This window comes from Pongo abelii, chromosome 16, assembly GCF_028885655.2.
Source record: "Pongo abelii isolate AG06213 chromosome 16, NHGRI_mPonAbe1-v2.0_pri, whole genome shotgun sequence".
NCBI lineage: Eukaryota > Metazoa > Chordata > Mammalia > Primates > Hominidae > Pongo > Pongo abelii.
Window position 1 is genome coordinate 97190467 of NC_072001.2, and position 27385 is coordinate 97217851.

The 27385-nt window shown below is 40.9% G+C and overlaps 1 long non-coding RNA gene across 1 annotated transcript in view; it reads right to left on the bottom strand.

The window, feature by feature from the left end:
- LOC134760224 (uncharacterized) overlaps positions 1–27385 on the bottom strand; it is a 205092-nt gene that overhangs the window by 161137 nt on the left and 16570 nt on the right. Inside the window, exon 2 of the long non-coding RNA XR_010137252.1 lies at positions 18849–19929. This is a non-coding gene — a long non-coding RNA (uncharacterized LOC134760224). The remainder of the gene's footprint in view (positions 1–18848; positions 19930–27385) is intronic.

Sequence of the window (27385 nt, forward strand, 5' to 3'; positions counted from 1 at the left end):
TCTCAAAACAAACAAACAAACAAACTAAAACCTTTATTGACAAACACAGGTGGTAGAGCAGGTTGAGTTCATGGGCTGTAGTTTGTCTACCTCTGGTTTATTAGCTGCAAAGCTTAATGTTCAACAGCAAGGAAAAAGATCTGTCTCCCCTTAGAATCAAATTATTGAGGGAAACTCCCTGAGAGTTACCATTGTGATGTATAAATTTATCTCTGATTGCATTGACTGACCCATTAGAGCAAAGAGAATACCTGGTACACAGTGACCATTGTAACCTAGGTCACTTGGTCATTGACTGCAAATGAATAAAAATATCGTAATTCTTAGTATCCAAGATAAACTAGCTGTATACTTCGGTCACACAATTTATAATCATAAAATTTACAGGTAGAAGAGATGATGTTTCAGATATCCCCAGAACTTGCAATTTCTGTTACTCAATTACTTATCTATGAAATTAGAGAATTGAATATATTTAATTATCAATAAAGTTTCTTCCAGTTTTAGACTTTTTTGGATTCACTGTAAAATTTAGCACCATAAATTCCTTGAGAAGATGAGTTCATTCACTCACCTAATAAATATTTATTAGACAACTACAAAGGCTGAGGCATTGTTAATATTTTTGATGTAACAGCCATGGAATAACGTTGAACAGATTTTTGGTCTCATGGAGCTTCTATCCTAATAGGAGAGAGAAGGAAGGAAGGGAGGAAGGAAGGGAGGGAGGGAGGGAAGGAAGAAAAGAAGGGAGGGAGGGAAAAAAAGGAAGGATGAAGGAAAGTAGGATGGAAAGACAGAAAAAAGAAAGAAGGAAGGAAGGAGAGAGAGAAGAAGAAATCAGATAGTAATAAGTGCTATGCAAAGAATTAAAATACAGTGTATGAAGTCAGAGAAAGTCTATTTAAGGAGATTACATTTAAACCTCTAGATGTAAACAACACACAGGAGTTTGTTTTTTGTTTTATTTTTATTTTTTTGTAGTTCAAGTGATGCTAAGAAGGAAGATCATTATAGGCAAAGGGACCAACTAACAGCAAGGACCTGGGCAAGTTCAAGAAGCAGAAAATGTCCCAAAGGAAATATGGTATAGTGGATGGGACAAGAGTGGTGCCAGAGGAGGCTGGAAATGCAGGTTACAACCAGTTAACGGAGAAGCTTGTAATCCATGGTAAAGAGTTTAGGCTCTTATTTTAAATCCAACAGAAAATCACTAGGGGAGTTTTAAGCAGGGAGCGTATTGAGTAGACCGAGGAACAAATGATAAAAATAGAAAAAAACAAATAGTGTCTTCAAACTGTTTTACACAGTTTAGGGCATTTGCTACAGTACAGAAATAATTCCAGAAGAAAATGTTGCCATAAGAAAAAAATTAAGGTAAAAGGCATTGACATAATGGTTGGGCATTGAGGAACCTGATAACAGAGAGGAGAAAGATGGAGAGTCACGCTATATATTGTGAAACATTTGGTAAAAAGGTCTACTGACCTTTGGGCCAGCTGGTTGGAAAAATTTATGCATTGGTTACTACTGGCTGCCTTTCATAAAGTATTACAAGAAAGAGCTGAGCTCAGGCAAGAATTGGCCGTTTGCAAGCAGAGGCCTGTTTATAAAAAGAACTGAGAGATCACAGACCTTTCAGGGTTGGATAAGCCAGTGGCCTTGAAATGGGGTTGAATGCTTCCATCTAGGCCCGGCCAACAGCTTTGTACAACAGTTAGCAATCCTGGGCTTTGCCTGGGCTTTGTGTAAGAAGACAAGACGGAGCTGGATATTGGCTGACCAAAAAGGTAGACTGTGTCAGAGACTAGGTAGTTGTTTGCCAAAGCAGTTTTCTCTTCATTCTTAGACTCTCTTGCAGTTTGGTGTGAAGTTTAGCTGTAAAATGTAATAAAAAAGTGATGTGTGTCACCTCTAAAACTGTCCATGGGACACTCCCATGAATGATCCTCCGTGCTCTCTTGAGCACTAATTGGGACAGGAATGGTGATCTTGGAAATGATATGTTCAAGATGGTGGAACAACAGCTATAGAACTCAGGTCCCTGAAACGCCACAGGGAGAAGAGCCCCTGCTGATCAGAGATACCCATTTTCAATTTGAAATGAGTGAGAAATACACTTGTATTGTGTGTGATTGTGTTACAGCCATCATATATTTGGGAGTTTTTACACCTTTACCTTACCTGGAATTTCCTTCATTAACACATTGGATGTGGAGCAGGTTGGGGAAGAGGCAGAAGTCTTTGTGCCGTTTTCCTTTGTGTTTTTTCATGGTAAGTTCTAGATCTCAGACAAGCATAAAGTCACATAAGCACTTGCCATGTCTAAGTGCAGGGTTCCAGGAGGACGTCAGGGGTGAAAATTTGGAAGTTACTGGAACCTAGATGATATTTACACCCATGGGACAAGTTTATGGTTAAGAGAACGTAGCCCAGGGCTAATCCAGGAGCAGTCACCACTTAGGAGTCAGAAAAAAGGAAGGAGCCAGAGGAAAAAAAAAAAGGTAGGGGGGTGGGGGTCAGGAAGCACCATCCAGGGAGGGAGGAGGAAAATCAGGAGTGAGTGACGTAAAGTGAATCTCGCCTAAATACAAATTCCTGTCGAGGTTTCCAAAATACACATCACCCGAGGGGTCTCTCTGAGAGGCAGCCCCTGGGATAGAATGTCAAAGTTTATTTCCACAGAAATCCACTGTAAAGGAAACCTCCATCTCAGTAGACCGCACACCTGTGTTTTCTGAAGTCCTTCTCTCAAGGGGATAGCGAGTCAGAAAATTTGAATTTAATGCTTCATTTTGCAATCTCCTGAGTATCAATGGGGCTACATAAACAACCTTTTCCTGTAACCTCAGACCATACATCCAGTTCTTACTCACTCTTGTCACCCACACACGCTGACAGGTTTCCTCCCACTACAGGTTTGAATGAAAAAGCAGGTGAGCAGGAGAAAAGCACAGAAGTCCCCACTATGAGAATTTCACAGGCAAAGCACTCAGTCTTACATATTTGCAAAGAGGACACAACAGAAATGAAATAATCATGCTTATATTTTCTTTACATTCAAAGGATGCTGCTCAAAGGGCTGCTACTTTCTGTAGTTAGGCACTACAAAGGCCAGGCCAGAGCACAGAAACACAAGAGAACTTTCTGGATGATTTCAACCTGGGTTGTGGGTCATTTTTCAGAAAGTGTCTGGGCAATAATGTATTCATTGTTGGAGGAAGAACATTTCCCTTAATGAAGATGATTCTTTAACTACTTATTTTACCATGTTAAGTGTCAGTCTAAGTAGCTGTAACAAACAGCCTTCAAAATTCAGTGGATTAAATAAAATAGTTTATTTTTCCCTCACCTTTACCTAAGAGTTCGCCAGTGAGTGATCTTTCCAGGCTGATGGAGTAGCTCTTTTATACTAAATCTTTCATATCAGAATCCAAGGTGGGTACTCTGATTCTCTTCATTTCTTCACCAAAAGGAAATGAAAAGGAGAAAAAGTGGAAAGCAAGTAATATCTTTAAAGGAAATTACATTAAAATTAGACACATCACTTCTGCTCACGTTCCATTGGCAAGAACCCAATGATACCTCTAGCTGCAAGGGAGGCTGTGAAATGTTAGTTCAGCCTGAAAGCCAAGTGCTGTGATAAAAGTCACATGTTGTTTATAGGAGGAAGCTTCTATTATAAAAAGGTCAGGACAATGGATTCTGGGGGGAAATTAACAGCCTATGACATGATATCCAAAACAAGATCTGAGGTATAGAGTCACAAAGTGGACTGCAAGATGAGGCTTGCTTTTAGACTTCCATTCTCCCAAACTCAAGCTCCAGGTTGTCATCTTCTAACTTCTTTTCTCTTGTCAGGCTGCCTATGGTAGTCTTTTGAAATTGACCTTAATGTTGTAAACATATTTAGGGAAACCCATGATTTGTGTTAACCCTGAAAGTCCCTGAATCTCAGGCTTATGAGAGAAATAAAAATGTAGCTTGCTTTATGTGAGACACTCTGTTCAAGGGATGAAGACATTTGTGGGAGTTGATCTAATCAGCAGGACAAACTCCAACTGTCAGAGAAGAAACAAGTGAAACTTTACACTTCAGTGTTCTCACATTGGCCCCTTCCCAGGCTCTAGAAGAAGCCATGGGAATGTGGTCAGAGGGTCTTGTAAGTGTTTAAATGTGTCAATATGAGGAAAATTCATTTTAGTTGGTTAAAACTATTATATCTTTGTGGCGGCAAGCCTCCGAGGGGGCGGGGGGTTCTTGATTGTTTAAGTCTTTCCAAATGTCATCTCCGGGATGAAGCAGTTTTTTCTCTGCACCATAGCAGTCAGTGTCTGCTTCTTATGCTGTGAATGTGCTTGCCTTTCTTTCCCAGTGGCAAGCTACCAGACGGCAGATGGGGACTTTCTTATTTGTTTTTTAATACTTGCAGATTTGATAGTGTCTGATACTGAGTAGGTGCTTGCTCATAAACATCCAATAGCATAGCTCCCAGAATGGGATCTGAGACTTCATAGAGCACTCAAGTCTTCATTTTCATTTTTTGTTGAATTTCGCTTAAATATTCACTTTCCCCAGCCAACTGGTTGACTGAAAACCTCAAATGTCTATTACTACATATAATAGGTGGAATATTGGCCCCAAAGCAGTCTACATCTCAATGCCTGGAACCTAGGAATGTGTTCCCTTACATGACAAAGGACTGCAGGTAGAATTAAGACTGCTGTAGCTGACCTTCATATAGGAAAATTATCTTGGGTCATACTAGTAGGCCCAGTGTGTGAAGCTGAGAGAGCCAACCCCTCAAGATGGATCCTGAGTGGATAGCTGGGCCTGAATTTAAAATGGAGCCAAGTAGCCAATTTTTGACTAGAGGTCACACACATACTCTGGCTCCTGAAGAAACCACACGCTCTTGTAACTTTGGGACTTTTTTACCTGTCTGTTCCTGTTTATGCCACCTGAATCAATGGCAGCCAGAAAGCCCCATCTCATCACCTGGACCTAACTAATACACTGTGACCTGCTTCGACCAATCAGAACAAAACAAGCATCAACCAATCTGAACTAAACAAGCTTGCGTCCCTCATTTGCATGTGGACCAGTGTGGAAACCTGGGTGGGAACTTTCTCTGTAAAATTCAACCCCTCTTTTTGTTCTCTCAGAACACACTTTGGTTTTATGTGGAAGGCTGCATCTCCTCATAAGCAAACTGCTTGATGAAATACAGCCTCTTTCTTTTTTAAGAATAATCTTTTTCAGTGTATGTTGAATATGTTCCCTTCTATGACAAAGAGGATTTAAGGTTGCAGGTGGAATTAAGAGTGCTATTTTGCTGACCTTAATATAGAAAGATTATCCTGAATTATCCCAGTAGACCCAGTGTAATCACAAGGATCCCTAAAGTGAAAGAAGAAATCAGAAACAAGACCCAGAGAGATGGCAGCATGGAAAAATGACTCCACCCAAAATTGCTAACTTTGAGGATGGAGGAAGGGGCCACAAGCTAAGGAATACAGGCAGCTTCTTAAAACTGGGAAAGGCAAGGAAACAGATTATCCCCAAGAGCCTCCAAAAGGGGCACAGCTCTGCTGACACTTTAATTTTAGCCCAGTGAGACCCATTTTGAAATTGACCTCCGTAACTGTTAGATAGTAAATTAGTGCTGTGTTAAGCCACTACATTTGTGTAATTTGTTACATCAGCAGTAGGAAACTAATATGATAAGCCTATGTAATATAAGTTCTTATTCCACTATGAATTGTACCTCAGAGTATGGCATTTATTGGAATCAGTTTTGAAAATACATTTTGAAATTAGTATGAGGGAAATAACTCTTAGTTTACCGGACAGTTTTCCCTTTGAGAGAAGCCTGGGCCTGCTCATAATTCAGTAGGCTTTGAATCCAGCAAGAACCCTCAAAGAGTTTTGCCTAACTCAGTGAGAGGAAAAAGCCCCAGTGGGTTGTAAGACTCAGCTAAATAACCTTGAGTATTTACTCAAGTGCTCATTTGACGTCTTTCACTTTGTAAGCTTCCACTTGCTAATACTGCCTTGGGTTTGGTGTGTTGAGTATTTACATCCTCAGAAAGTCAAAACATCAGGAAAATAACATTTTCTAAGCTTGATATCCTGGATATTAATCAATGACAATAGATCTTTGGAGATGCGTACACTAACAAAATCTCTTCCAAAAGTCAAAAACCTTATTTAAGAGTAGGTCATTATATAAATAGTTTCTTGAAAAATTTCTACCTTGGGATATACATCTTTATTGTACCATGCCATTCAAAACAATAGTAGATAAGTTATCACAGCTTTTTAAAAAAGGTGTGTGTGGGGTAATTTTTTAGCTATTGAAAGGATGAATTTAGGAAGATTTTCTCTTACAATTGAGTGGGTTGCCTTTGCTCTTTCCACAGTCATCTCTAAGGATTTTAACAAAAGCAATAAGAAAAAGACTGATAAGACTGGCATCTAAGGAAGATCACTCGGCCTTCTAATGAGAGGATATATCAGAAGGAGTGAGACAAAAAACAAGCAGAGTTAAAAGGTTGTAAAAACAGCTGCAGTAGCTACCAAGACGGGATACCCATGCCCTGGCACACTTTGCTGTCTCCAAGGAAACGGAACTGTTTCCTGATCTCATCGACACACACTTATTGTGCATATTGTCCTTCATTGTATTAGACTGAAAGCTTTTCATGGATAAGATAATAAGCCTGATTTACCTACATTTCTATTTTATGTGCCAAAGTTATTACGAATGTGAGCAATACTACTGATCTCGGTTTTATTTTAAAATGATTAGTATTTCCAGATTTGTGTCAATTTACATATTTATGGGGATGGTCATTTCAATCCTTTGGCTAGTCTGGAAATCCAAAGTAGAGTGGCAGATAAGAAAGGAAAGAACAGGAGAGAAAAAAAAGTAAACAAACGAACAAGGTTTTACTCAATTCTTCAGTCTTCCCAAGCCTTTGGTTTTCCCACCTCTCTCCTGGACAGTTAGTAATACTTGACATTTATAGAGCTGCTTTCCAAACAAAGACTCGGAAGGCTTAATGCACTGTGCTAGCAGGCAGAAGGGGAATGACTCACTCGCCAGGTGCAGGGCACCACCTCTAGTGTAGAATGCAGCAGCTGGGCCACAGCTGGTGGGTAATGAGTGCCCGGCAATGGCTCAGAACAGGAAGTGAAAAAGAAATCCAGGGTCTGGTGAAAACTTCAAGGGAAACAGGAGGCAGCAGCGTGAAACACACTGGAATGTTGCTGCGGTATTAGTCTCACAAAACATTCAGACCCCCTTCTCAAGGGCAGAGGGAGACATTTTCCAGCCTAGCGTAGCAAAGCATCAGTGGTCAGGAACTGGGTCTTCCTAATCAGCCCTGCCAAGTTGGAAGAGCGGCAGCTTAAAGAGATGGGAGCGCCATCCCTTAAAATGGCGCAAACAGGAAGCAGAGATGCCTCTGCTGTGGGGGACCGTGCCTTAGGTGGTGGGAACAGAAAAGAGGGACTGTCTTCCCACTATACCTCAGTGCGCAGTATTGTACCCAGCAGATGAGGACAAAAATCATCACTTTTCACTTAAGGGTTTAAAATTAACCTTTGGTCAGTTCCAAATATTTTAAAGATTAGTTTCCTGGAGAGTTTGTCTCATGCCTGGAGGATTGAAACACTCTTTTCAATTTGTTCACTTTTGACATTTTTAGTGCATCTCCTTAAATTATATCCAAGCAGTGAAATAAATGAGGATGAAGGCTCCAGGGCTTTCTGGTTTTGTTGCTATTCTTAGAAAAAGGTTAGAAGAAAATAAAGGGGCAAAATACTTCTGGTTCATCTGGACCTGTGGAGCCCTTTGGGCTGATACAAAGTTAATATTAACTGTGATAAAATCACTACAGATATGATAAATGTGAAGCCAACAAAAAGTCAAGAGTCACTGCTCTGAGACGACAGGCTTGGAGCAGGGTATGTGATGGAATGAAGTTTAAGCTCAGCTTAGGGAATCTTTTCTTGAAGAGAGAGCAAATAAGGTTTCAGCATGCATGCCATGTTAAGAAGGATTCTGAGACCACAGCTAACAGACTCAGCTCGAAGAATGATAAGCAGTGGGGTGGACACAGGCACTGTGCATCTGCAACCTCAGTGGGAACACAAGAGTGGAGACAGACATGGCTGAGGGTCATTTTTCTGAAACGCGTTATAGGCAGTTTCCTGAATTTAAAAGAAAAAATTTCTTATAATGTGACTCTAGGGTATGCAGAGTTTTTCTGGGACCCCCCATAGTCAGCCCTTTAGATGAAGATGAAGACTCTTCAGGCTACCCCCTTGTATTGAGCCCCATTCTCTGAGACGCTCACTCTAGGTACCTGGAATATCAGGGGTTCTATGAGTTAACGTGATCTGGGCTTGTTAGCAGTGTGGATTCTTTGAACAGGCCTCTGGGAGTGGAGCTGAGGATAATAACTAACTTTTATGAAGCATTTCCTATGTGCCAGGAAATGTTCTGGGAATTTTCTAAACATTAGCCTTTGCACTCACTCCCCACCACACCCCATGAGGTAGACAATTTTAAATTTATTTTATAACCCGAGACTTGCTGAGGTTAACTTCAAGCATGTGGCAGAGGGAGAATTCAAATCTAAGTCCGTCTGACTTTAAATGTAATTCTAATTGACATTTACATGTGTTTTCATTTAATTCTTGTTATAGTCCTGATATTATCTTCATTTCATGGATAATGACATTGAGATCCCCAAAAGATTAAGTAACTTGTTTAAGATGCTGTGGCTACTGCACGGCAAAGTTAGAATTCTCACGTTGTCAGGTCCACTACGTGGCTCAGTTCTTCATGGTCATGATAAGTGCACACCCAACACCTTCCACTTCCTCATACAGCCTTTCACGTAAGGGAGGATTTTCACTTTGTGCATGGGAAGGCCTTTTAAATAAACTGCCTGAGAACTCTTCACATGTAATACGTACAGAATAAGGCCAGTATAGTCATCTTAGCAAATGGGAGCAAGAGTGCTAGAAAATGACTTAGGGAGGGCACAGATTATGTAAATTTGTGTAGATCCTGAGAAGAAAAATTGTGAGCAGAAACGTCTACTAAAGTGAGAAGACTGAATCTAGTAAAGGGCAGAATGATGGCCAACACAGTGAAACCCCATCTCTACTAAAAATAAAAAAAAAGAGCTGGGCGTGGTCACACATGCCTGTAATCCCAGCTACTTGGGAGGCTGAGGCAGGAGAATTGCTTGAACCTGGGAGGGGGAGGTTGCAGTGAGCAAAGATTGCACCACTGCACTCAAGCCTGGGTCACAGTGTGAGACTCTGTTTCAAAAAAAAAAAAAAAGATTAAGGTCTCAGAACTCTAGACTCCAGAATTAACAGATCTATTATTTGGTCATCTGCTCATAGAGAGATAAGAAAGATTGAGAACTGGAAAAACAAAAAGGGTCTCATGACATGTCAGTGGAAATGACTGATTTGACTAGATAAGCTAAGAAATAGGCCAATTAATTAGGAGAAAGCATGTTGGCATTGTTTTCTTTAGATTGGAGGAAGTAGAGGAGTTTTGTAAAAATACGGTTGTCAGGTCACCTGCTTCAAAATCATGTAGGGTAACAGAGGGCTCTGTAAAATGTAGATTCCTGGGCCCTTTCTTAGACCCATTGAGTCAGAAGATGCAGGTAGCGACCCTCAGCATCCCACAGGATTGGTCTGTGCTGTTGGACCTGTTTCACTTAAGGTAAGGGTTATGTTTTCAAGCTCTGAGATCAGGATGGATTGAGTTCCAGTCTACAGTTTCACCACTTCCTAAAGGACCTTAGGAAGTGACTTTTCCTACTCCAGTCATCGATAGTAGTTGTCACCCTTGGGATTTTTGCCACTTTTGCTGTATTTCTATGCACTAGAATCACTAATAAAATATTTTTTAAAATATAGAATTTTACACTAGGTTCTGAGGCATGGGCTGTGGCCTGGAAATCTGTATTTTAGGAAAGCCTCCTTTAGTGTGTCTGGTATGTGGCCTGGAGTCATTGGCAGTGACATAATGAATGCAAGACCATGAACATGATGCTTAAATATATTACCCACTACCACTATTGGTATCATTCCATTGTTATTTGGCCACTTCTTATAAGCACAGCCCAGGGGCTTCCAGCCAATCAAGAATCTCCAATGAGAACAACTTTAAACTAAAGCCCCCATGGTAAACCTAAGATGTAAATTGGACAAAAAATATTGTTTTTCCAAAGAAAAGTTTTTTTTTTTTTTCTTTTAGGCTGAAAGTAGAATCTAATCTAATTTGGCATCAGGCATAGAACCAACATGAAATTCATAACCTCCAAGTCTTCAGGCTTAAAAGTGTACTTGCTGATTGGAGCAATAGGAAGAGACCATTTGGCAGTGATCATGTGCAGTGTGACTGTGTGATAGAAACTGTGCACTTGTGATGCATCCCAACTGCATACTGGGCGGCACCCTGCAATCCTCGGACCCCGTCCTACTGCCCTTGGTAGGGTGTGGGAAGTTACCCAGACAGAAACAGGAAAAGTGTAGAAAGTTCCTTCCCAGGAACACAGGCATTGGAGGACATAATTTCCCTCTTATATCCCTGGACTGTGGTTCAGAAATGTCCACAAGCAAAGGCTTAGAAATAATTTGTGGAAGTGTGTTTCAGAGCTGACCCAGAAATAATCTGGTTTGACAGCGGCATGAGGGGCACACCTTTGAGAGTATGCTTCTTACCTTATTTCCCTGAGAATGGCAGAGAATTGTGTCAAGCATTCATCTCAGAGAAGCCTCTCATAGCAGGAATGGCAGCTTCTCCCCTTAATCTGAGTACAGTGATGGGAAAGCAATGGCTAATGTTCATTGAGTACTAGATTGTCTGGCAGGTACTATATTAAAGGCTCTGCTTTCCATTGTATTTCAATCTATCTGCAAATTCTGCAACATATATATGTATGTATTCTAATATCTATAATATATTATAACCTTTTAATGAATGATAAATTGATTCATAGGGTTAACTAATTTGGTGAATATTACCTAGGCTAGTAAACAGGGCTAGAATCTGAATTAAGAATAGTCAGATCCCAAAACTCATGCCCATTCAATGACAGCACGTTGACTCTAGTCTAGAATTTAAATGGGCTGATGCAGCTGCAGAAGAAATAGAAAATGGAAACCTGCCTTGATGGAGGTTGATTGGTTAATTCTCTTCATCAACTCTAGCATACGAAAAAAAAATTAAAAGCAGAAAAGTGTATGATCGTGTATCTTCCCAGAGAACCTGCAGAAGAGAACAATGTTAATTATATATAACGATTTTGAATACAGGTCCCTGGATTTCAATGCCCACACTGTGCCTTGGTTTTTTCAACCATAAAATGAATTTAATGTAACCACTCCCCTTTCAAGGCTGTAAAAATTACACATAGAGGTGACGTGCTACAAAATCCAAAAGGCGTCATTATATTGTGGTCTCTGTATATGGCAACCCTGAAGTGGTACACACAGAAGCCCTGTATATTAATATTTCCTACAGAGAATCTAGTAGCATAGCTGCTCACAGCAGGTGCTTATTAAGCTTCATGTTATTATTATGGTCTCTAGGGTGCTGCCAGGGACATGAAAAGCGCTCATTATGGTATTTTTTGAATAAAAGAATGAATAAATAGAGTATGTTACTTATGCAATTAGTAGACAAGTTTTGATAAAGTGGAAGAAGGTATGTCAAAAATAAGAACGGTGAGAATTAGATTGTACTGAATCTTGGCTGCAAACTAAATATCTTAGGTTTTATTTTCTAATTAATGGGGAGCCAGCAAATATCTCTGAACAAGGGAGTGACATCCTCAAGGCAATTTTAAAGTTGATTAAGGGGCAGTAATTTACAGAATGGGGTGAAAAAGGAGACCAGTGATAACAGAGCATAAATATCCCAGACATGAGCTAGACGGCCTCTGACAGGATGGGAAGAAGGGATTAGTATGAAGACTGGACAATATGTGCGTAAGCAGGCATCTCTGAGGCAACCAGGATAAATTATCTTCTAAATGCACTTCAAGAACGCTGGGGTTTGGCCCCAGTTCTGCCCTTGATGCGTTTTGTGTTTTCAGTAAATGAGGGAAACAAGACCTCCTTAGGGACTCCACTCACGTGCAGCCGAAATGATGTCACTGGTTCTGCCGCTAAAATCACTCTGGCTGGAGCATTCCATCTATGCAATTCAGAACAAGCTTCGGTGGACATAGAATGTGTTGTGAACCCACCTGCAGGCTGTTCCACACGCCTGTCTCTCTGTGGATCCTGCATGGGAAGCCAAATGGGAAGATTACTTCATTATCTTGTTTTCCAGGGAATCTTGTTTGTCTGCTTTCCCTTACTTATTTAAGGATGGTTAGGTGTGAGAGGGAGATAAACTGCGTTTTCACTGTAGCCAACGGTTCTAGCTCTGCGCTTTTGTCTCCGTCAGGTCAGGGTGAGGTCGAGCAATCTGCCCATTCTGGTTTCATTCCCTTTCCCCCCATTCCTCCTCCTAATGCAACTAGAGAGACCATAGCAAACACACACGCACACACTTAACCACATGATCACTCACATTCACACTCAAAAGCTCACTCGTATTCTCATTCAAACACATGCAATTCACACTCATACACACTTAGGCATGCATACACAAACACATATGCACATGCATGTTTATACACTCACACACACTTATACTCACATGCTCACTCATGCACACATACATTGACTCACTCCAATACACACACGCAAACACATATTTCTTCATGCATACTCTGCCATAGTTCTTACTGCATGAAGAGAACAAGAGTCACACAAGTTCACCACCTTGCACTTCGTAGAGAAGGTACACAGAGACATTGCACAACCTGTCTCCATTTGCTATCCCGAATTAAGGTTTTCGTAATACCTAGGGCCTGTCTCTGAGTAATTTTAATTTTGCCAAATACACTGACATTTAAAATAGTGATCCATTTAAATTGTTTTCAACTGGATTTTGAGGACGATAAGAGCTTTCAATGATAAAGGTTTATAGTGGTAGTTGTCTTATGTGCTGAATTTGCAGATGATCAGATGCTGTGCAGAACTCTGATTTATTTTTGTTTCCTAAAATTAAGATAGCTTGAGTATTATTTCACATTCCTTTTTCTTTTTTAAATAAACAGGTTTGCTTTGGGAAGGCTTAGCGATGGAATGTTAGCATCTCCACTATGGTAAAGAAGAACAAAAAGAATGTTGCTGGAACATAAAATAGTATTTAAAAGTTCGTGAACACTTCTCTAGTTTTCTTAGTTATGGCCTTAAAAATTAGTCTTTTGGCTTAAATGTCCACTGGTTTTACTTTGACACAGTCGAACAACACTGGGGTTAAGTCTATGGTATTTAGGCTGGCAATATATATATTAACCATATTTTAAAAGTACCAATTTTGATTTTACAGAAAAGATAAAACTCAAAAGAGAACAGTGTATTCCTTCTGAGGGGCTTTTATAAATTATTAACTATAATATATGATGGATTTTTTTCCTAATTTTTTATATTTCCTTACAATTTTGGTGGCCATTAATTTAACTTTAGGCTTTTGGGCATATGCTAGTCTGAACTTCCAAAAAGATACATACATGTTTCACTTTTCATTAGCTGAATGAGGATATTTTAAGAAGTTGAAAGAGAATTTATTTTCAAGTTGTGAGTAAATTCTCCTTTGAAATTCACCTGATTATTAGATAACTTAAAGTTTATTTTTAAACGCTGACTTTTAAAAATTCAAAAAAAGATTTTCATGAATCTTCGAGTTGACAGTTCCTAAAAGCGTAACTCAGATATTAATGGGCTGTGTATTAAATGGTTTTATTTTCAGTTTTGCAGCACAGAACACTGTTGAAATATCCATATCAACTTGATTTTTTTAACCTAATTCAGGTGTCCTTTGACGTCTCTTAAATGTTGGGGGTGGGGGTCAGAGCCAGTTATCCGGCTTCTGTTTTGTCGATTGCTTAGATTTTTTCCTGTTGTCAAAACTGTCACCCCCAAAATTGGTGTGACACATGCTCATGCATAAAATGTTCAAATGAGTACATCCTTGTATTTGTATTTGTTTTCAACATCGCCAAGGTGCTATGGGAAATTAAAGTAACAAAATTAGAAAAAAAATAAAATTATTAAAAAGCAAAAAAAAACCAAAACACATATTTCTTCATGCATATACACATAGGCCTGCACGCTCATACACACAATCACACATACACATTCTTACTCACACGCACTCTCATTTCCATGTACAAATACTCTGGAACATGCACACTTGCACACAGACTCCTTATATGGAAAGCGGGCCTGAGGAGTTCGGAATTTTCCAGCAGAGGATTGTTGAGCATGCCTGTTGCTCTGACCTAGGGCCATTGCAGACCAAATAATCAGCTCTACTGTTGCCCCTTGGCTCCAGCAGACTAGAAGCAACATCATATTGATGGAAGTAAGGTTCAGAAATCTGAAAATAACTCTATCAGGTTGCAATTTAGGATTGAATGTGGTAGCCAATCCAGTGGCGAGGAATGTCCAAACCAAAGCTCCTTTTCTAACTCTCTACTCAAGTCTTCATTTGCACAAGCACCAGACTCCCAAGGAGACACACTGCCAGGAAGGCAATTAAAACCAGCCTCTATCTAATTAAAGAATAACTGCCCTACCTTTCTTCCCAAATATGTTTGCAAATTTCTTGTAATTAAATTTCTCCCTCAAGGAAAGACTGCTGGGTTGCTCCTGGGAGAGAAAATCGGTGGCATGTGGCCAGCAACTTCCAGACCATTCTGCTCTGATGAGGCCTGAGCTCCTTGCTGCCCAGGCAGGTGAGGGCATAGTAATGTGGTCACAGTTGTTCCATGTCCCTTACCTTCCCATCTGATTTAGTCTGGGTCTTCGCTGCCACCCAAATCTCATGTCAAATTGTAATCCCCAATGTTGGGGCCTGGTGGGAGGTAATTGGATCATGGAGGTGGATTTTTCATGAATGGTTTAGCACCATCGCCTGGTACTGTTCTTATAATAGTGAGTGAGTTCTCGTGAGATCTGGTTGTTTAAAGTGTGTGGCATCTCCCCCCACGTTCTCTTGCTCCTGCTCCTGCCATGTAAGGCATCTGCTCCCCCTTTGCCTTCTGCTATAATTGCAAGCTTCCTGAGGCCTCCCCAGAAGCAAATGCCAGCACTATTGCTTCCTGTACAACCTGCAGAACTACGAGCCAGTCAAACCTCTTTTCTTTATAAATTACTCAGTCTCAGATATTTCTTTATAGCAATGTAATAATGGACTAATACTAATACACCATCTCTCAGGAAACAAAATGCACCTTGTCCCAAGGATCCTCTAGCAGAAATGCCAGACAAGACCATATGGTGATGTGGAAATGAATTTGGAATCAGGAGGTCTGTCTTGGAGGCTGGCTCTCTCACTCACATTTTTGCTTGTTGCTATTATATTTATGTATTTATTTATGGCTGTCCTCAGTTCCCAAAGAATCTAAAGTTTCTGTATACAGGCAAATTAATTAGAAGAAAAGAAAAACTAGCTCAAAGAAAAGAGAAAGCAAATATACCATGCATGAAGGCTCACAGAGTTGCAAGAATTGCCCTCTATTGGTTGTTCTGGTCTTCCTGGAAGCCTAGAGAAAAAGGAGAGCTTAAGGAGACCCATGACCCATAATCATTAGAGACAGGGACCCTGACTCTGAAGAACAGATGATTTCTTGTAGGATTTTTTTCTGTGCACAAATTCTTAAAAGATCTAACATGAAGTATATACTACGGGGTATTGATAAACATACTGGACAAATCTCTCAACATTGATTTTTATGCCATTCGTTACTATGCCTGTTGGGACAAACACTTGGATGTTTTCTTTTGCGTTTTTTGTCAAGTGAGGCTTAAAAGCACCACACCCAGGTGAGTTGTAAATATTAAATGAGACCATACCTAATATAGTACTTTATCAATAATAAATGTAGAGACACAATTACAAGTATAAAGTGTGAGCATCAATTCATATTGTGTGAGCCACATAAAGTTGGGGGAGGGATCCTGAGTTTCTGTGCTTTAATCCTTATTCTGGCAGGCAGCCTGCCTTTCTGTCAGGACACAGTCCCTTTGGGTGGCACAGGCTTTCTGGACAAGGAGAGGCAAGTCTTTGGAAAGAAGAGCTGACTCCTCAACAGCTAAGCTCCCGTAGCTTTGCCTTGTGAGACTGGTCTCCATTCCAAATAGGATGTTGTTGGAGCTCTTTTGCAAGCCAGTCAGCCTGCGTAGCTAATGAAGTCGTCACTTAATGTCATCTATCGGTTCTTGGAAACCACAGCATTAAGCAAAATGATGTGTGACAAAACCAGTTTTATCCTAGGCTAATTGATATAAACAAGAGTTAAGTTTCTACAGCGTATTTCTGGTCACAGAAACATCCCCAAACTTCTAAATAAAGACCAAAACACTTATAATATTCAACATTGAAATACATGCAAGCTATACATACATTGATGAAAGATTAATAAACACAATGATGATGATTGATTACCCAGTTATCCCAGTTCAGGGTCTCAGGTGGCTGGAGTCTATCCCTGCAGCTCAGGGCTCAAGGTAGAAGCCAGCCCTGGCCAGGACACCATCCCATCACAGGGCGCGCTCACACCCACACCCACGCTCCTTCACACTGGGACCATTTAGACTAACCTAACATGCACATCTTTGAAATGTGGGAGGAAACCAAAGTACCCAGGAAAAACCCAGGCAGAAATGGGAAGAACTTGCAAACACAGATGGTAGCCCTGGCCAGGAATTGATTATTTTTTATTTTTTTTCTCATCAATGTTATAAAACGATGTTGAATGAAAAGATGTTATTTGAGGACCTGCTGAAGTTTTATTAGAATTAACAGCAATGTATTTCTAGATGCTTAGAAAAGAATGAGAGTGACCTTAGCATGGCTTCTTGCAGCTGGAAGCTTTTCTGGTACACCCTCCGGCTCCTTTGGTCTTCGGTGACCTGTTTCTTAGCTCAGTAATCAACCACAAAGCTTTCACCCACAGCAAATTGCTCAGCTCTGACACCACACCCTTCAGGGAGGGCTCCAGCGAGGTTCTAAACCAAGTTCAGCTGGTAATTTCACTACAAATTGCTGCAAGTGTTGAACCTCCTGGGGTCTGATTTAATAGCTCCCCCTCCCCACGCCCTCCTCCTGGGCTAGTCAGAATCCGCCTTGATCGACAGCTGGAAAGGGGGGTTGGAAGGCTCTGGGCTATGCGGTGGGTGTTTTTTTTTCTAAAGTTCATATTTGTTATTTGGAAATCTGTGATTCATGCTCATAAATGGGTGTGTGTGCAAGGGAGAGACCGGCATTGAATGGCTTCGATTTTACTTTCAGGGCTGGAAGATGCTTGCAAGCACCGTTTGCCACTCTCAAAGTAAGAGACTTGCAGCCTTTCTGAGTGCAGTCCAGGTGACTCCACTGTAAGGCTGCACACTGGTTGGCCCTTTCACGATCTACAGAGCCCTTTCATAGGTATCTGGAGCTTTCTCTGAGAAACTAAAGTTAGCACTTGGACTATCTTTGCCTTGAGTTTTAAGTCGCAAAACAGGGTCATGTACTAAGTTGGTACAAAAGTAATTGCGATTTTTGGCACTAAAAGTAATGGCAAAAACCGCAATTACTTTTGCACCAACCTAATAAATACCAGCTCTGAGAAGCCGACTCCTGGTTCTGAAATAGCAGCGCAGAGACTGTCCCTGGCCAGGACCTCTGTGTGGGGATTCACAAGAACTAACGAAGCACAGAGAGACAGTCTCCCTACCCTGATCTACAATTGGAATGCTCAAGGATTCCATTCCAGAAGGAAATGAGTAACATCCCTGATTTAGGGATTAACGTATTATTAACATAGCCACCCTAAACAAGCAATGGTTACAATGCGGCTTCAGCGTCAGGGAGAGGCACATGGTGGCTGGGGCTGGGTTCTGCTGACTCAGTGTGTGCTTTTGGCAGCTTGTTTCCCCTCCTCTGGGCCTCAGTTTTCTTCTCTGTAATGTGGGAATTACAACCGCCTCACAATGTTGTTATAAAAATGTAATGTGATTCTTTTTTTTAGTTGCTTAACGAAGAGTCTGGACCATGGAGGTACTCAATAAATGACAATGCTTTATTAACCATCCCCGACGCTTATGTATTTTCCAAACAGCATCTCAAATACTTTTATTTTTTTATTTTCTGCTAATTGCCTTCAACACAGCTCTTTTTTAAAATCACTCTTTGCAATGATGCAATGCCATTTGGGTCACATCCTATGGCATCTATTTACCTCTGGTTATTGGAACAGTGTTTTTACACTATGCCAGGCTTAGCTCCTCCCATTTAAAGCCACAGTCTCCTACCCTCCCCTTCCTATCTTGTTGACCTGTCCTTCAGTGAGGAGGAGACATGGTCTGCTAGTTCCCTTTGCTTCCCCTCTCTCTTCAGGGTCTAGAAGCTCTGAGAGAGGAGAAATATTTTCCCAAGAACTTCTTCCAACAGTGCTGGCATCAAAGCAGGTCTGCAATTTTCCACAGTTACACAGCACCTGGCCAGGGGAGACTTAATTCCCCCATTGTTTCAAACACCCCCAATCTTTAATGTTCACTTGGCTTAAGGTGGAGAAATCTTATTTTTTCCCACGTAAACCACACTAGACCCTCGATATCCCAAATATTTTGGACTCCAGATATTCCCTCCTGTGCCTGTCCTCCCCATAGCCTGCATTATAGACTGTCATCTGAGAAGAGGTTACCTGGGAGGAGTAGATTCAACTGGCCTCCACCAGGAGTTTGTGGTCCACTTTGGAGGGCTCTTTGGAGCCCTTCTAGGTCCATAGAGCAGAAGTTCTCAAACTGTGGCATGCATCACTGGTTGCCATGTCCAATGATTCTGATGCAGTAAGTCTAGGCTAGAGTTCAAGATTTTGCATTTCTGACAAGTTCTCAGGTGAGGTTGATGCTGATGGTCCCAGGACTCACTTTGAGAACCGCTGTGCCAGAGAATGTCAATTTCTTCACAGTTTTTTTTGGCCTCACTTTTGGGCATGAGGAAAATTCCCACCCAGCATCCTTTTAGATTGACAATGTTGCATGGCCAATAGTTTTAGTCCAGTTTTATAGATGGGGATATTGAATTTTGAAGAGATTAAGTGATTTGTCCAGAGTTGCATAACTAATAAGTGAGACTCAGGTTTGCCTGACTCCAAACCCCTGACCCTTCTAATCTATTGTGTATTTTCATGGATGGAGAGGGATTCCAGCAGGAGGCAAAGCAGTATTCACTTCTGCGGACAGAGGAGACCAGAGCCCGGTTAATCAAAATCGTTCCCCAGACTCTGTGCCCATCCACAACTGATTGATCAGGGGTCACACCTGACCTGGGGAAATTTCTGTTTCTTCCTCATCAATTTTGTAGACTGGGTTGGAAAGAGAAATCTCTTTAGTCCCTGGACTGGAACATGTAAAATTCAGGAGCTCTTGGCCATCCTTTTCTGTCCTATAGACCTATGTAGAGAGTACTGATCTGCAGCTAAAGAGGCATGAACCCACACTCTGGGGAAAAAGTCACCAATCCATGCAGGGCTCCCCCATACTCCAATCCTGGTTCCAGTCCATACATCTGTGGCCTTTCTGCTCTTGGGTTCCATGAAATGGCCTAATGACGTTCTAATAACCTTCCCCTACTTCTAACCCCTTTTAGCTTTCCCATAGCTGCTTTGAAGTAGTTCTCCTATTACCCGCAGCCTGTAGCTTCTTTACTCACATAGTATATGTTGTGCTCATGTTCCACACATCTTTATAGTTTGGCATTCTGTTTGAAAGATCCATAATATCCTAGAAAAATTATAACGACTGCTTTATTAGTTATTTTTGGCAGAAAAGAACATGGTAGCCAGATTTATTTTTATTTATTTTGGGTTTCCCATCCTTGGAAGAAGTGATGAGCATGTTGTAAATGTGTATGTGGGGGAGGAGGGCGCCAGTTCGCCAGTGTTGTGCACACAGCCATAGACCACACTTAGAGCTGTGCCTAGGCAGAGCCTGACTGCGCCTGCTGCCAAGTCCCTTGAGTCCTGGTCTGCCAGATAATGCTCTCAGGTGTGCCCTAAAAGTTTGGGAACATGACATTCTCTCCTCTAAAAAATCCTCCCTGTATTTGAAAGCTCTGAGCAGCACAAGTGTCTGTTTCTCTATACTCCCAAAGTAAATTCCTTCCCACAAAAAACCAAAATAACACCATCAATCAACTGGGCTTGTTGTTCTTTTTTAAAAGCTCATGTCCAAGTTGGTGGGATTAGCACTGTGTTATTGCCCCATTCAGAGCCACCCACAGAGTCTTCCTTAGGCCCCCTGGCTGCTCAGGAAGCCATGACTCAGCTGGGGAAGCCAACTGAGTGGTGAGGTCTTTTAAGGGTAATTTAGCTGAATGTAGAAGCACTGATTTATTCTTTTTCCTCCCCCAGATAATGAACACTGTGCCTAAGTGCTCTTGAGCTAGTGACAGAACTGTGAGTATCCTGCATCTTCTCTACCCTTGCCTCCCAGACTGCGTCCTGAAACACATCTGCACATAGCTGATGAACACTGTTTTCAGAGGTCCCCATTTCCCTCTTCCTGATTCCCCTCTAGGCTTGCTCTGGTATCCTGTGAGAACCACCAGTACCAGATGGAGCCTGAATAGTCACAGGTCAAGTTTAGATTGGAAGAAGGGAATGAGCTGGAATAATAACTGCCTAGCACAGAGTAGGAGATACGATGTAAGCCATCATTAGTTGCTGGGCACGTGTGTGTGTGTGTGTGTGTGTGTGTGTGTGACAGGTGGTGAAGTCAAGCAGATGAAGGTGTGGCAGGGCCACTGCATATAGCTGTGCAGGCCCTATCCTGCATAACTCCAGGAGGCACCATCCACATAAACTATGGTAAAAATGACACCCTCCAGGCTATACCATGGGCCATCTTTATCCAGTTTCTCCTTATCTACTTTGATTAAATTTATTCTTATGTCCCTGGTAAGAAAATGAAAGAAAATATTTTTAAAAATGATCAACCACAGTAAGGTTTTCCATTTTATGATAAGCCAACAAGGAAATAATGCATAGATGAACCAGCCATACTGAGAGAGTTGGTGGTGTGCTGGAGCCCATCTTGCAAGAGCCAATTCTTAGTGTCTCTACCCGTCTATGTGTTCATCGCTTTCATGCTGGTAACTTGAAATCAGCCATGGTGAGTTCTACACCACAGAAATTGGCCTCCCACCTATCGTCTATAAGATCCAATTGTTTAGCCTTTACCCAGCACACTATTGGGCATTAGCCACCTCTTACCCTAAGTTTCCAATTTCTGTCAGGGACTAGGCTTACTTTAAAATATCTTTATTTTCATAATTGCTCTGCTTTGCTTTGTATACCCCATAAAAGCTGCCCTTGTCATACCATGGACTCACCTGACTCACCTGGGACCCAGCACTACGGCAACTCTGATCCATAAGTCAAACACATGAACTCTCTGTCCACCTTAAGCGCATAATCAAGTGACATTTGGCAGGTAGACAGTGTTCTAGAAATGTTTGCAGGGGGTTGGTTATCTCATAATCCTTCAAGCTTTATAATTGACTAAAACTTTGTAAACCTGAAAAAGTTTACCCATAAAGACCAGTTTAACTTTTCTAAAATTCTCCAACTCTATGAAAGTAAAAGTATGTTACTTGTGTTTTGGAATAACTAAAAAGTCACTGATTCTGGTAATATTTGATCCACATTAGCTCTAACAGGATACCTTGATGTTTTTAATTCTTAAACTAATATCTCTTTCTATTTAGTATGTAAGCATTTGCCCTGGAGTCATCCATAGAAGGAGACTCTTATCTTTGCTACTGGATTTAGATATTTTTTTTTCCTTCAGTTTATTGTCAGTGTGGTAAGCCATAATTGTACTGCTAATAAGCATTTACATGACAATTTGCAAATATTAATGAGTAAATCTAGACGACCTGCCTTTGAGATGCTTAAAAAGAAAAGAAGGAAGCAGTTTAAAATGTCTCTTAATACACAACCTTGTGTTCTTTACCAAGAATGGGGGGGAGGGGGAAGGCATTTCCAATGACCTGTACCAAATCTACTCATCAGTTGGTCATGAACATGTGTAGTTTCCCAGAATAAAGAGGAAAATTCTCAGAGCAATATATTGTGTCAAACTTTTCTTCCCCTCTTACAAGCATTTATTAAGTTAGGTTATAAAACATTATTTAAAGTGGTTAATATGATTGAGAAATTGAAAACATGTTCCTCCATGAGAAAATAAATTGTCATGTAATTTGTTGAGTGTACTATTTGTCAGGCACTGTGCTATGCTGCAATCCACATGCATTCCCTCGTTTGGTTCTTACAGGAACGTTGTGAGGGCAGTAGTGCCTCCTGCACAGATGAGGGATTTGAGTCTCCAAGAGGTCAGCTAGCTACTTCCCAAATATCCCGCAGTGAGTCAGTGTCCTTCTTCTTTGGTATTCATGCAAGTTCCATAATACATATTTATGTCATATATATTAATCATACCATGGCCCCATGTAATTGTAAAATTATATATGGCACTAGATTAATATAATCCCAAGGTAGAAGATGAACAGAAAAAAATATTCTCTTTAATATCAAAAGCAGAACAAATTTTGGTCTTTGGGGAGTACTGAATTTTTCACTTGAGAAACCAGAAAAAAATCCAATTTTTTTCTGGTTTGTGATCTTCTATTGGATGCTTTTCCTAGCAGTTGTCTTCAAGAACGGGCAAGAAAATAACAAGCTGAGCATACACCATCACTCAAACTCTATAGGAACTCCTTGGGAAAGAGTCACATTGTCTGGGGGAGGGCAGGTGCTTACTAAAGAAAAAAAAAAACTTTCTTCATGAAACAGTAATAATTGGGATTCTTAAAGTATCTGGAAATATAACAAACACTGCAATCAATGAAGATGTGTTTGGATTCAACTGTCAAACTTCCTGAAGATGAAAAAAATGGTATGTCTTCAGTAATAACAATATCTGAATCATACAGTGTACATCTGGCAGACATTCTTTCCCAAATGACCCAGCTAATCCAAGTGCATCTCTTCTTACAAGTACAAAGCAAAACCAAGTAAAAAGCCTATTAGGAAAAGAGAATAATTTTGCTGTCAGAAAATTCATACTGCTGCAAATCTCTTGGATTCAAGGCACAGAGTAATGAAAGTGAGCCTCCACTTCCACCACCTTTGAAGGGACTGTGAACACGCAGGACCTCTCAGGATCTGATGCTGTGAAAGTTACTTTCAAAGGTTAACAACTGTTAGACACTTCTAAGGGGTCTACCCAGGAAAGCACCTGGCCGAGGATAGCAGAGATTTTACCTAATATTGTCTTGGGTTCCTTTTCTAGTTTTTTTTCTTTTTTTTTGAGACGGAGTCTCACTCTGTCTCCCGGGCTGGAGTGCAGTGGCGCGATCTTGGCTCACCGCAAGCTCCACCTCCTGGGTTTTACGCCATTCTTCTGCCTCAGCCTCCCGAGTAGCTGGGACTGCAGGCATGCACCACCTACGCCTGGCTAATTTTTTTTGTATTTTTAGTAGAGATGGGGTTTCACTGTGTTAGCCAGGATGGTCTTGAACTCCTGACCTTGTGATCCCCCTGCCTTGGCCTCCCAAAGTGCTGGGATTACAGGCATGAGCCACCACGCCAAGCCTCCTTTTCTAGTTTACCTCAGAGACCTCCAGTTTCTGTTTCATGCAAAAATTTTATTTGTGTTTGGAAAGTGCAAAATTAAGAAATAACAAGCATGGGAAAGAGTAGATAATTAAAGGTTAGAGTAAGAGAGACTTTTTCAGCCTATCTAGATGTAGCGCCTCCATTTGAACATAAGGAGACCAAGAGTTCTCAGCTTCAGGGATGGGCCCAGGTCACAGAATCCATTGGTATAGAACTTGATTCCAGGTGTCTCCCCTCACAGAAAGCTTCTGTGTACCTTGCCTCTATAAAATAAAACACTGTACATCAGAAATCGATAAAAATTGCAAAGATGCATCAAACAAGAACTTTGATAGCAATAGCTAAAAAATCAAGCGGATTAGGCAAAGGTGGCTTAAGTTTATATACTTTTCCTTCTTTTTTAAACTTTATTTTGTTACTCAAAGGTGTTTTACACATCTACACAACACTGAAGAGAAAAGGTCAGAGCTCAGAGTACTTTACTGTTACTTAAACTACGATACCCCAGACATATTCTACAATTCAGTTTGTTTGTTTGTTTGTTTTTTTGAGATAGAGTCTCACTTTGTCACTCAGGCTGGAGTGCAATGGCGTGATCTCGGCTCACTGGACCCTTCACCTCCTGGGTTCAAGCGATTCTCCTGCCTCAGCCTCCTAAGTAGGTGGGATTACAGACACGTGCCACCACGCCTGGCTAATTTTTGTATTTTTAGCAGAGACGGGTTTTGCCATATTGGCCAGGCTGGTCTTGAACTCCTGACCTCAGGTGATCCACCCACTTTGGCCTCCCAAAGTGCTGGGATTACAGGCGTGAGCCCCTGTGCCCAGCCTCTACAATTCAGTTTTGATTCTCAGAATATGACTGAGGCTTCCGGCGTAACAAACATGAAACCTAATGAAAAGTTAGTTCACTTGGAAAACCTATACTTCAATAAACAACAATATATTGAAACATAGTTATACTTCTAAATTCCATATACCCAATGTTAGTAAAGAAACCAAATTTTACAACTTCTATGTTTCTAACTAGAAAACACAATAGTTTTTACCATTTCATCATGTTTTCCACACTTCTCAAGATTGAAAATACAGATTTTCTTTGCCCTCATCGCTTGAACATTTCTGTATGTTTTAGGTGCTTAGTGGAAAGTGTTGAGGTATATCTTTATAGTGGAAAACACAGCACCGTGAATATGTGGCACACCTTTACAGCTAATTTGTCCTGTTACACATTTAAACCAAGAAGTTCTATAAAATTTGGTCATATAAAGGAATCCTGGCCAAAAAAAAAAAAAAAGTGCAGGTGAATTTGTTATTACAGATACAGTGAAGCCAAGATAGTTATGTAGCTTAAAGAGAATACCTCCATCCTAAGGGCACAAAAGCAATGAACATAGCAGTGCATTTTTCCCCGTATACCCTTTACCAAATGTCCATTAGAATGTGTGCTGAATGCCATAAGTCCATTCCGTTCTTGCGCTGTAATTAACAATTTATCCAGTTATTTTTCAACAACAAACTTCCTTATAAAGGTCCAATACAGAGACCTGGGATTATTGAAAGCAAGTTCTGACAATTCCATATTCTTATCTTATGCTGCATAAATGCAGGTCATCAAAATCCTCAACAGAAGAATGTTTTCCCTTAAGGTAAGAATCTGGAGCTGGCAGCCCAGAGAAAAATCCTGAACTTCATTGGCCTCAAAGGTCCTATGTTCATTCCACATATCCTGAATTTTATTGCTGTCCTATTAACTCTGCCTCAGCCCTCTGAGTATAGGACTGCTTTTTAAAATAACACCAACTTTGCCAATAGAAAGAAGACTGCAGTCAGTGCCCAACACCCCAGAAACCTTATTAGGTAGGTGCCCTAATGCTGCAAGGTACAAAACAATGCATTGCCACACAGATGAAAAATTGCTGCCATTTGAACAGTGCTTTAGGAGTTCACAGGGCAGTTTTACATTAGTTAGGTGCTTTAATGCTCATCCCCCCCTCTACACAGCCTCAGCTGAGCCTTGGTGCTGGGCCATTCCCCTCAGGTCTAGCTGGAACCTCTTTGCCTCAATGCTTCTCAAGGTCTACCTGGTCACCCTGCCTGATTCTGATGATGGCTGGATGTTCTTGATTTATTTTACTCTTGGCTCCTGTCTGAGGTGGAGTTCTCCACGACACAGAACCGAGACGAAAGTAGGTGTGAGAAAGGTTTACTGGGGAAGGATACCTGTGAAAAGAAAAGGATGGAAGCAGGATTGGGCAGGTGGGGCTGTCAGAGTATTGGGCAGGTCTCCACCAGCCTTGAAGCATCTTCAAGCAAAGATTGAAATTTCCTCAGGGGCAGAAATGGAATTGGACGGCCCCTTGCATCATTATGAGATATCATATAATCTATGTTTCAGAGTTAATTTAAACATAAAGTGATATATCTTTTTGATAATGCTACAAGTTACCTTTCCCCACAATAGTTACTTCTTTTCAGTCTTTTTCCTCATGCATTGGTTGGGAATCACCTGCAAAGGATCTGTCCCTGGCTATCCCCAACTTGCTGGGTCATTGACCAGGGACAACTGAGAATAGCAAGGCCTCAGCTGTCGGGTAACTACAACACTGGTGGCTGAGCAGCTGGGACAGAACCAGGGCAATGCGTCTCCATGTCTACCTCGGCTCCCAGCCTCTGGATCTTTTTAAGAAAGTCACTTTTCACCCAGATTTGATAGGAGCTTGCAAGTAAACCTGGAAATGGAGGTAGGCTAGTTAAGCTTAGGTATCTACATCTTTTTAACAAGAAATTAAAGAGCAATAAGGTGAAGTGACATGCCCCAAAGCATACAAACTTGTAAGGGGAAGAACCAGAATAAAATAAGATAGAGCTGCGGAACTACTTACTACACAGTTTCCTTTATAAAACAATATTTGCCAGCTGTTATCAAGGCTATTGACAATGTGCCTGGCTCTAGGCTACAAGCATTATATATAGGCATATCATTTAATCTTCACAATCACAGTGAGATAATATTCATAATGTCTATGTCACTGATGAGAAAATGGACTCTTACAGAGGATAAAGGATTTTTCCCCAAGTACATGGCCAGTCGTGAGAGAAGTAAGACTTCGACCCAAGTGTGGCCCCAGCACCTGTCACCTTTAATAGCATGTTATCCTCCCTCACCATGGCCATCATAGCTGTGCTTGTGTATTTCAAATGTAAGTGCCCAATTACCTGGATATTGATTTCAGAGCACGTTCTTTTGGCTTCTGTCAAATGTAACATTTCGAGGGCTGGCAGTTCAGGAAACTGTTTGTATACTACAAAACACTAAATGAAGGAAAATAGCCACCTTCTATTTTAAGAAAGATAGCTCAGTTAAACACACCTTAAGTTTGCAGCAGAAAGCACACATTCACATTTTTCTAGACACCAAAAAAATGATGAAAATAAGAAAACCATGTCAGAGATTTTTAAAGCACAAAATACTGTGTAGCATGTGAGTATGCCAGTTTCCTAGTACCTGTTATACTGATGCAATAATAAAATATTGTTAGTTGTAAGCAAATCAGATT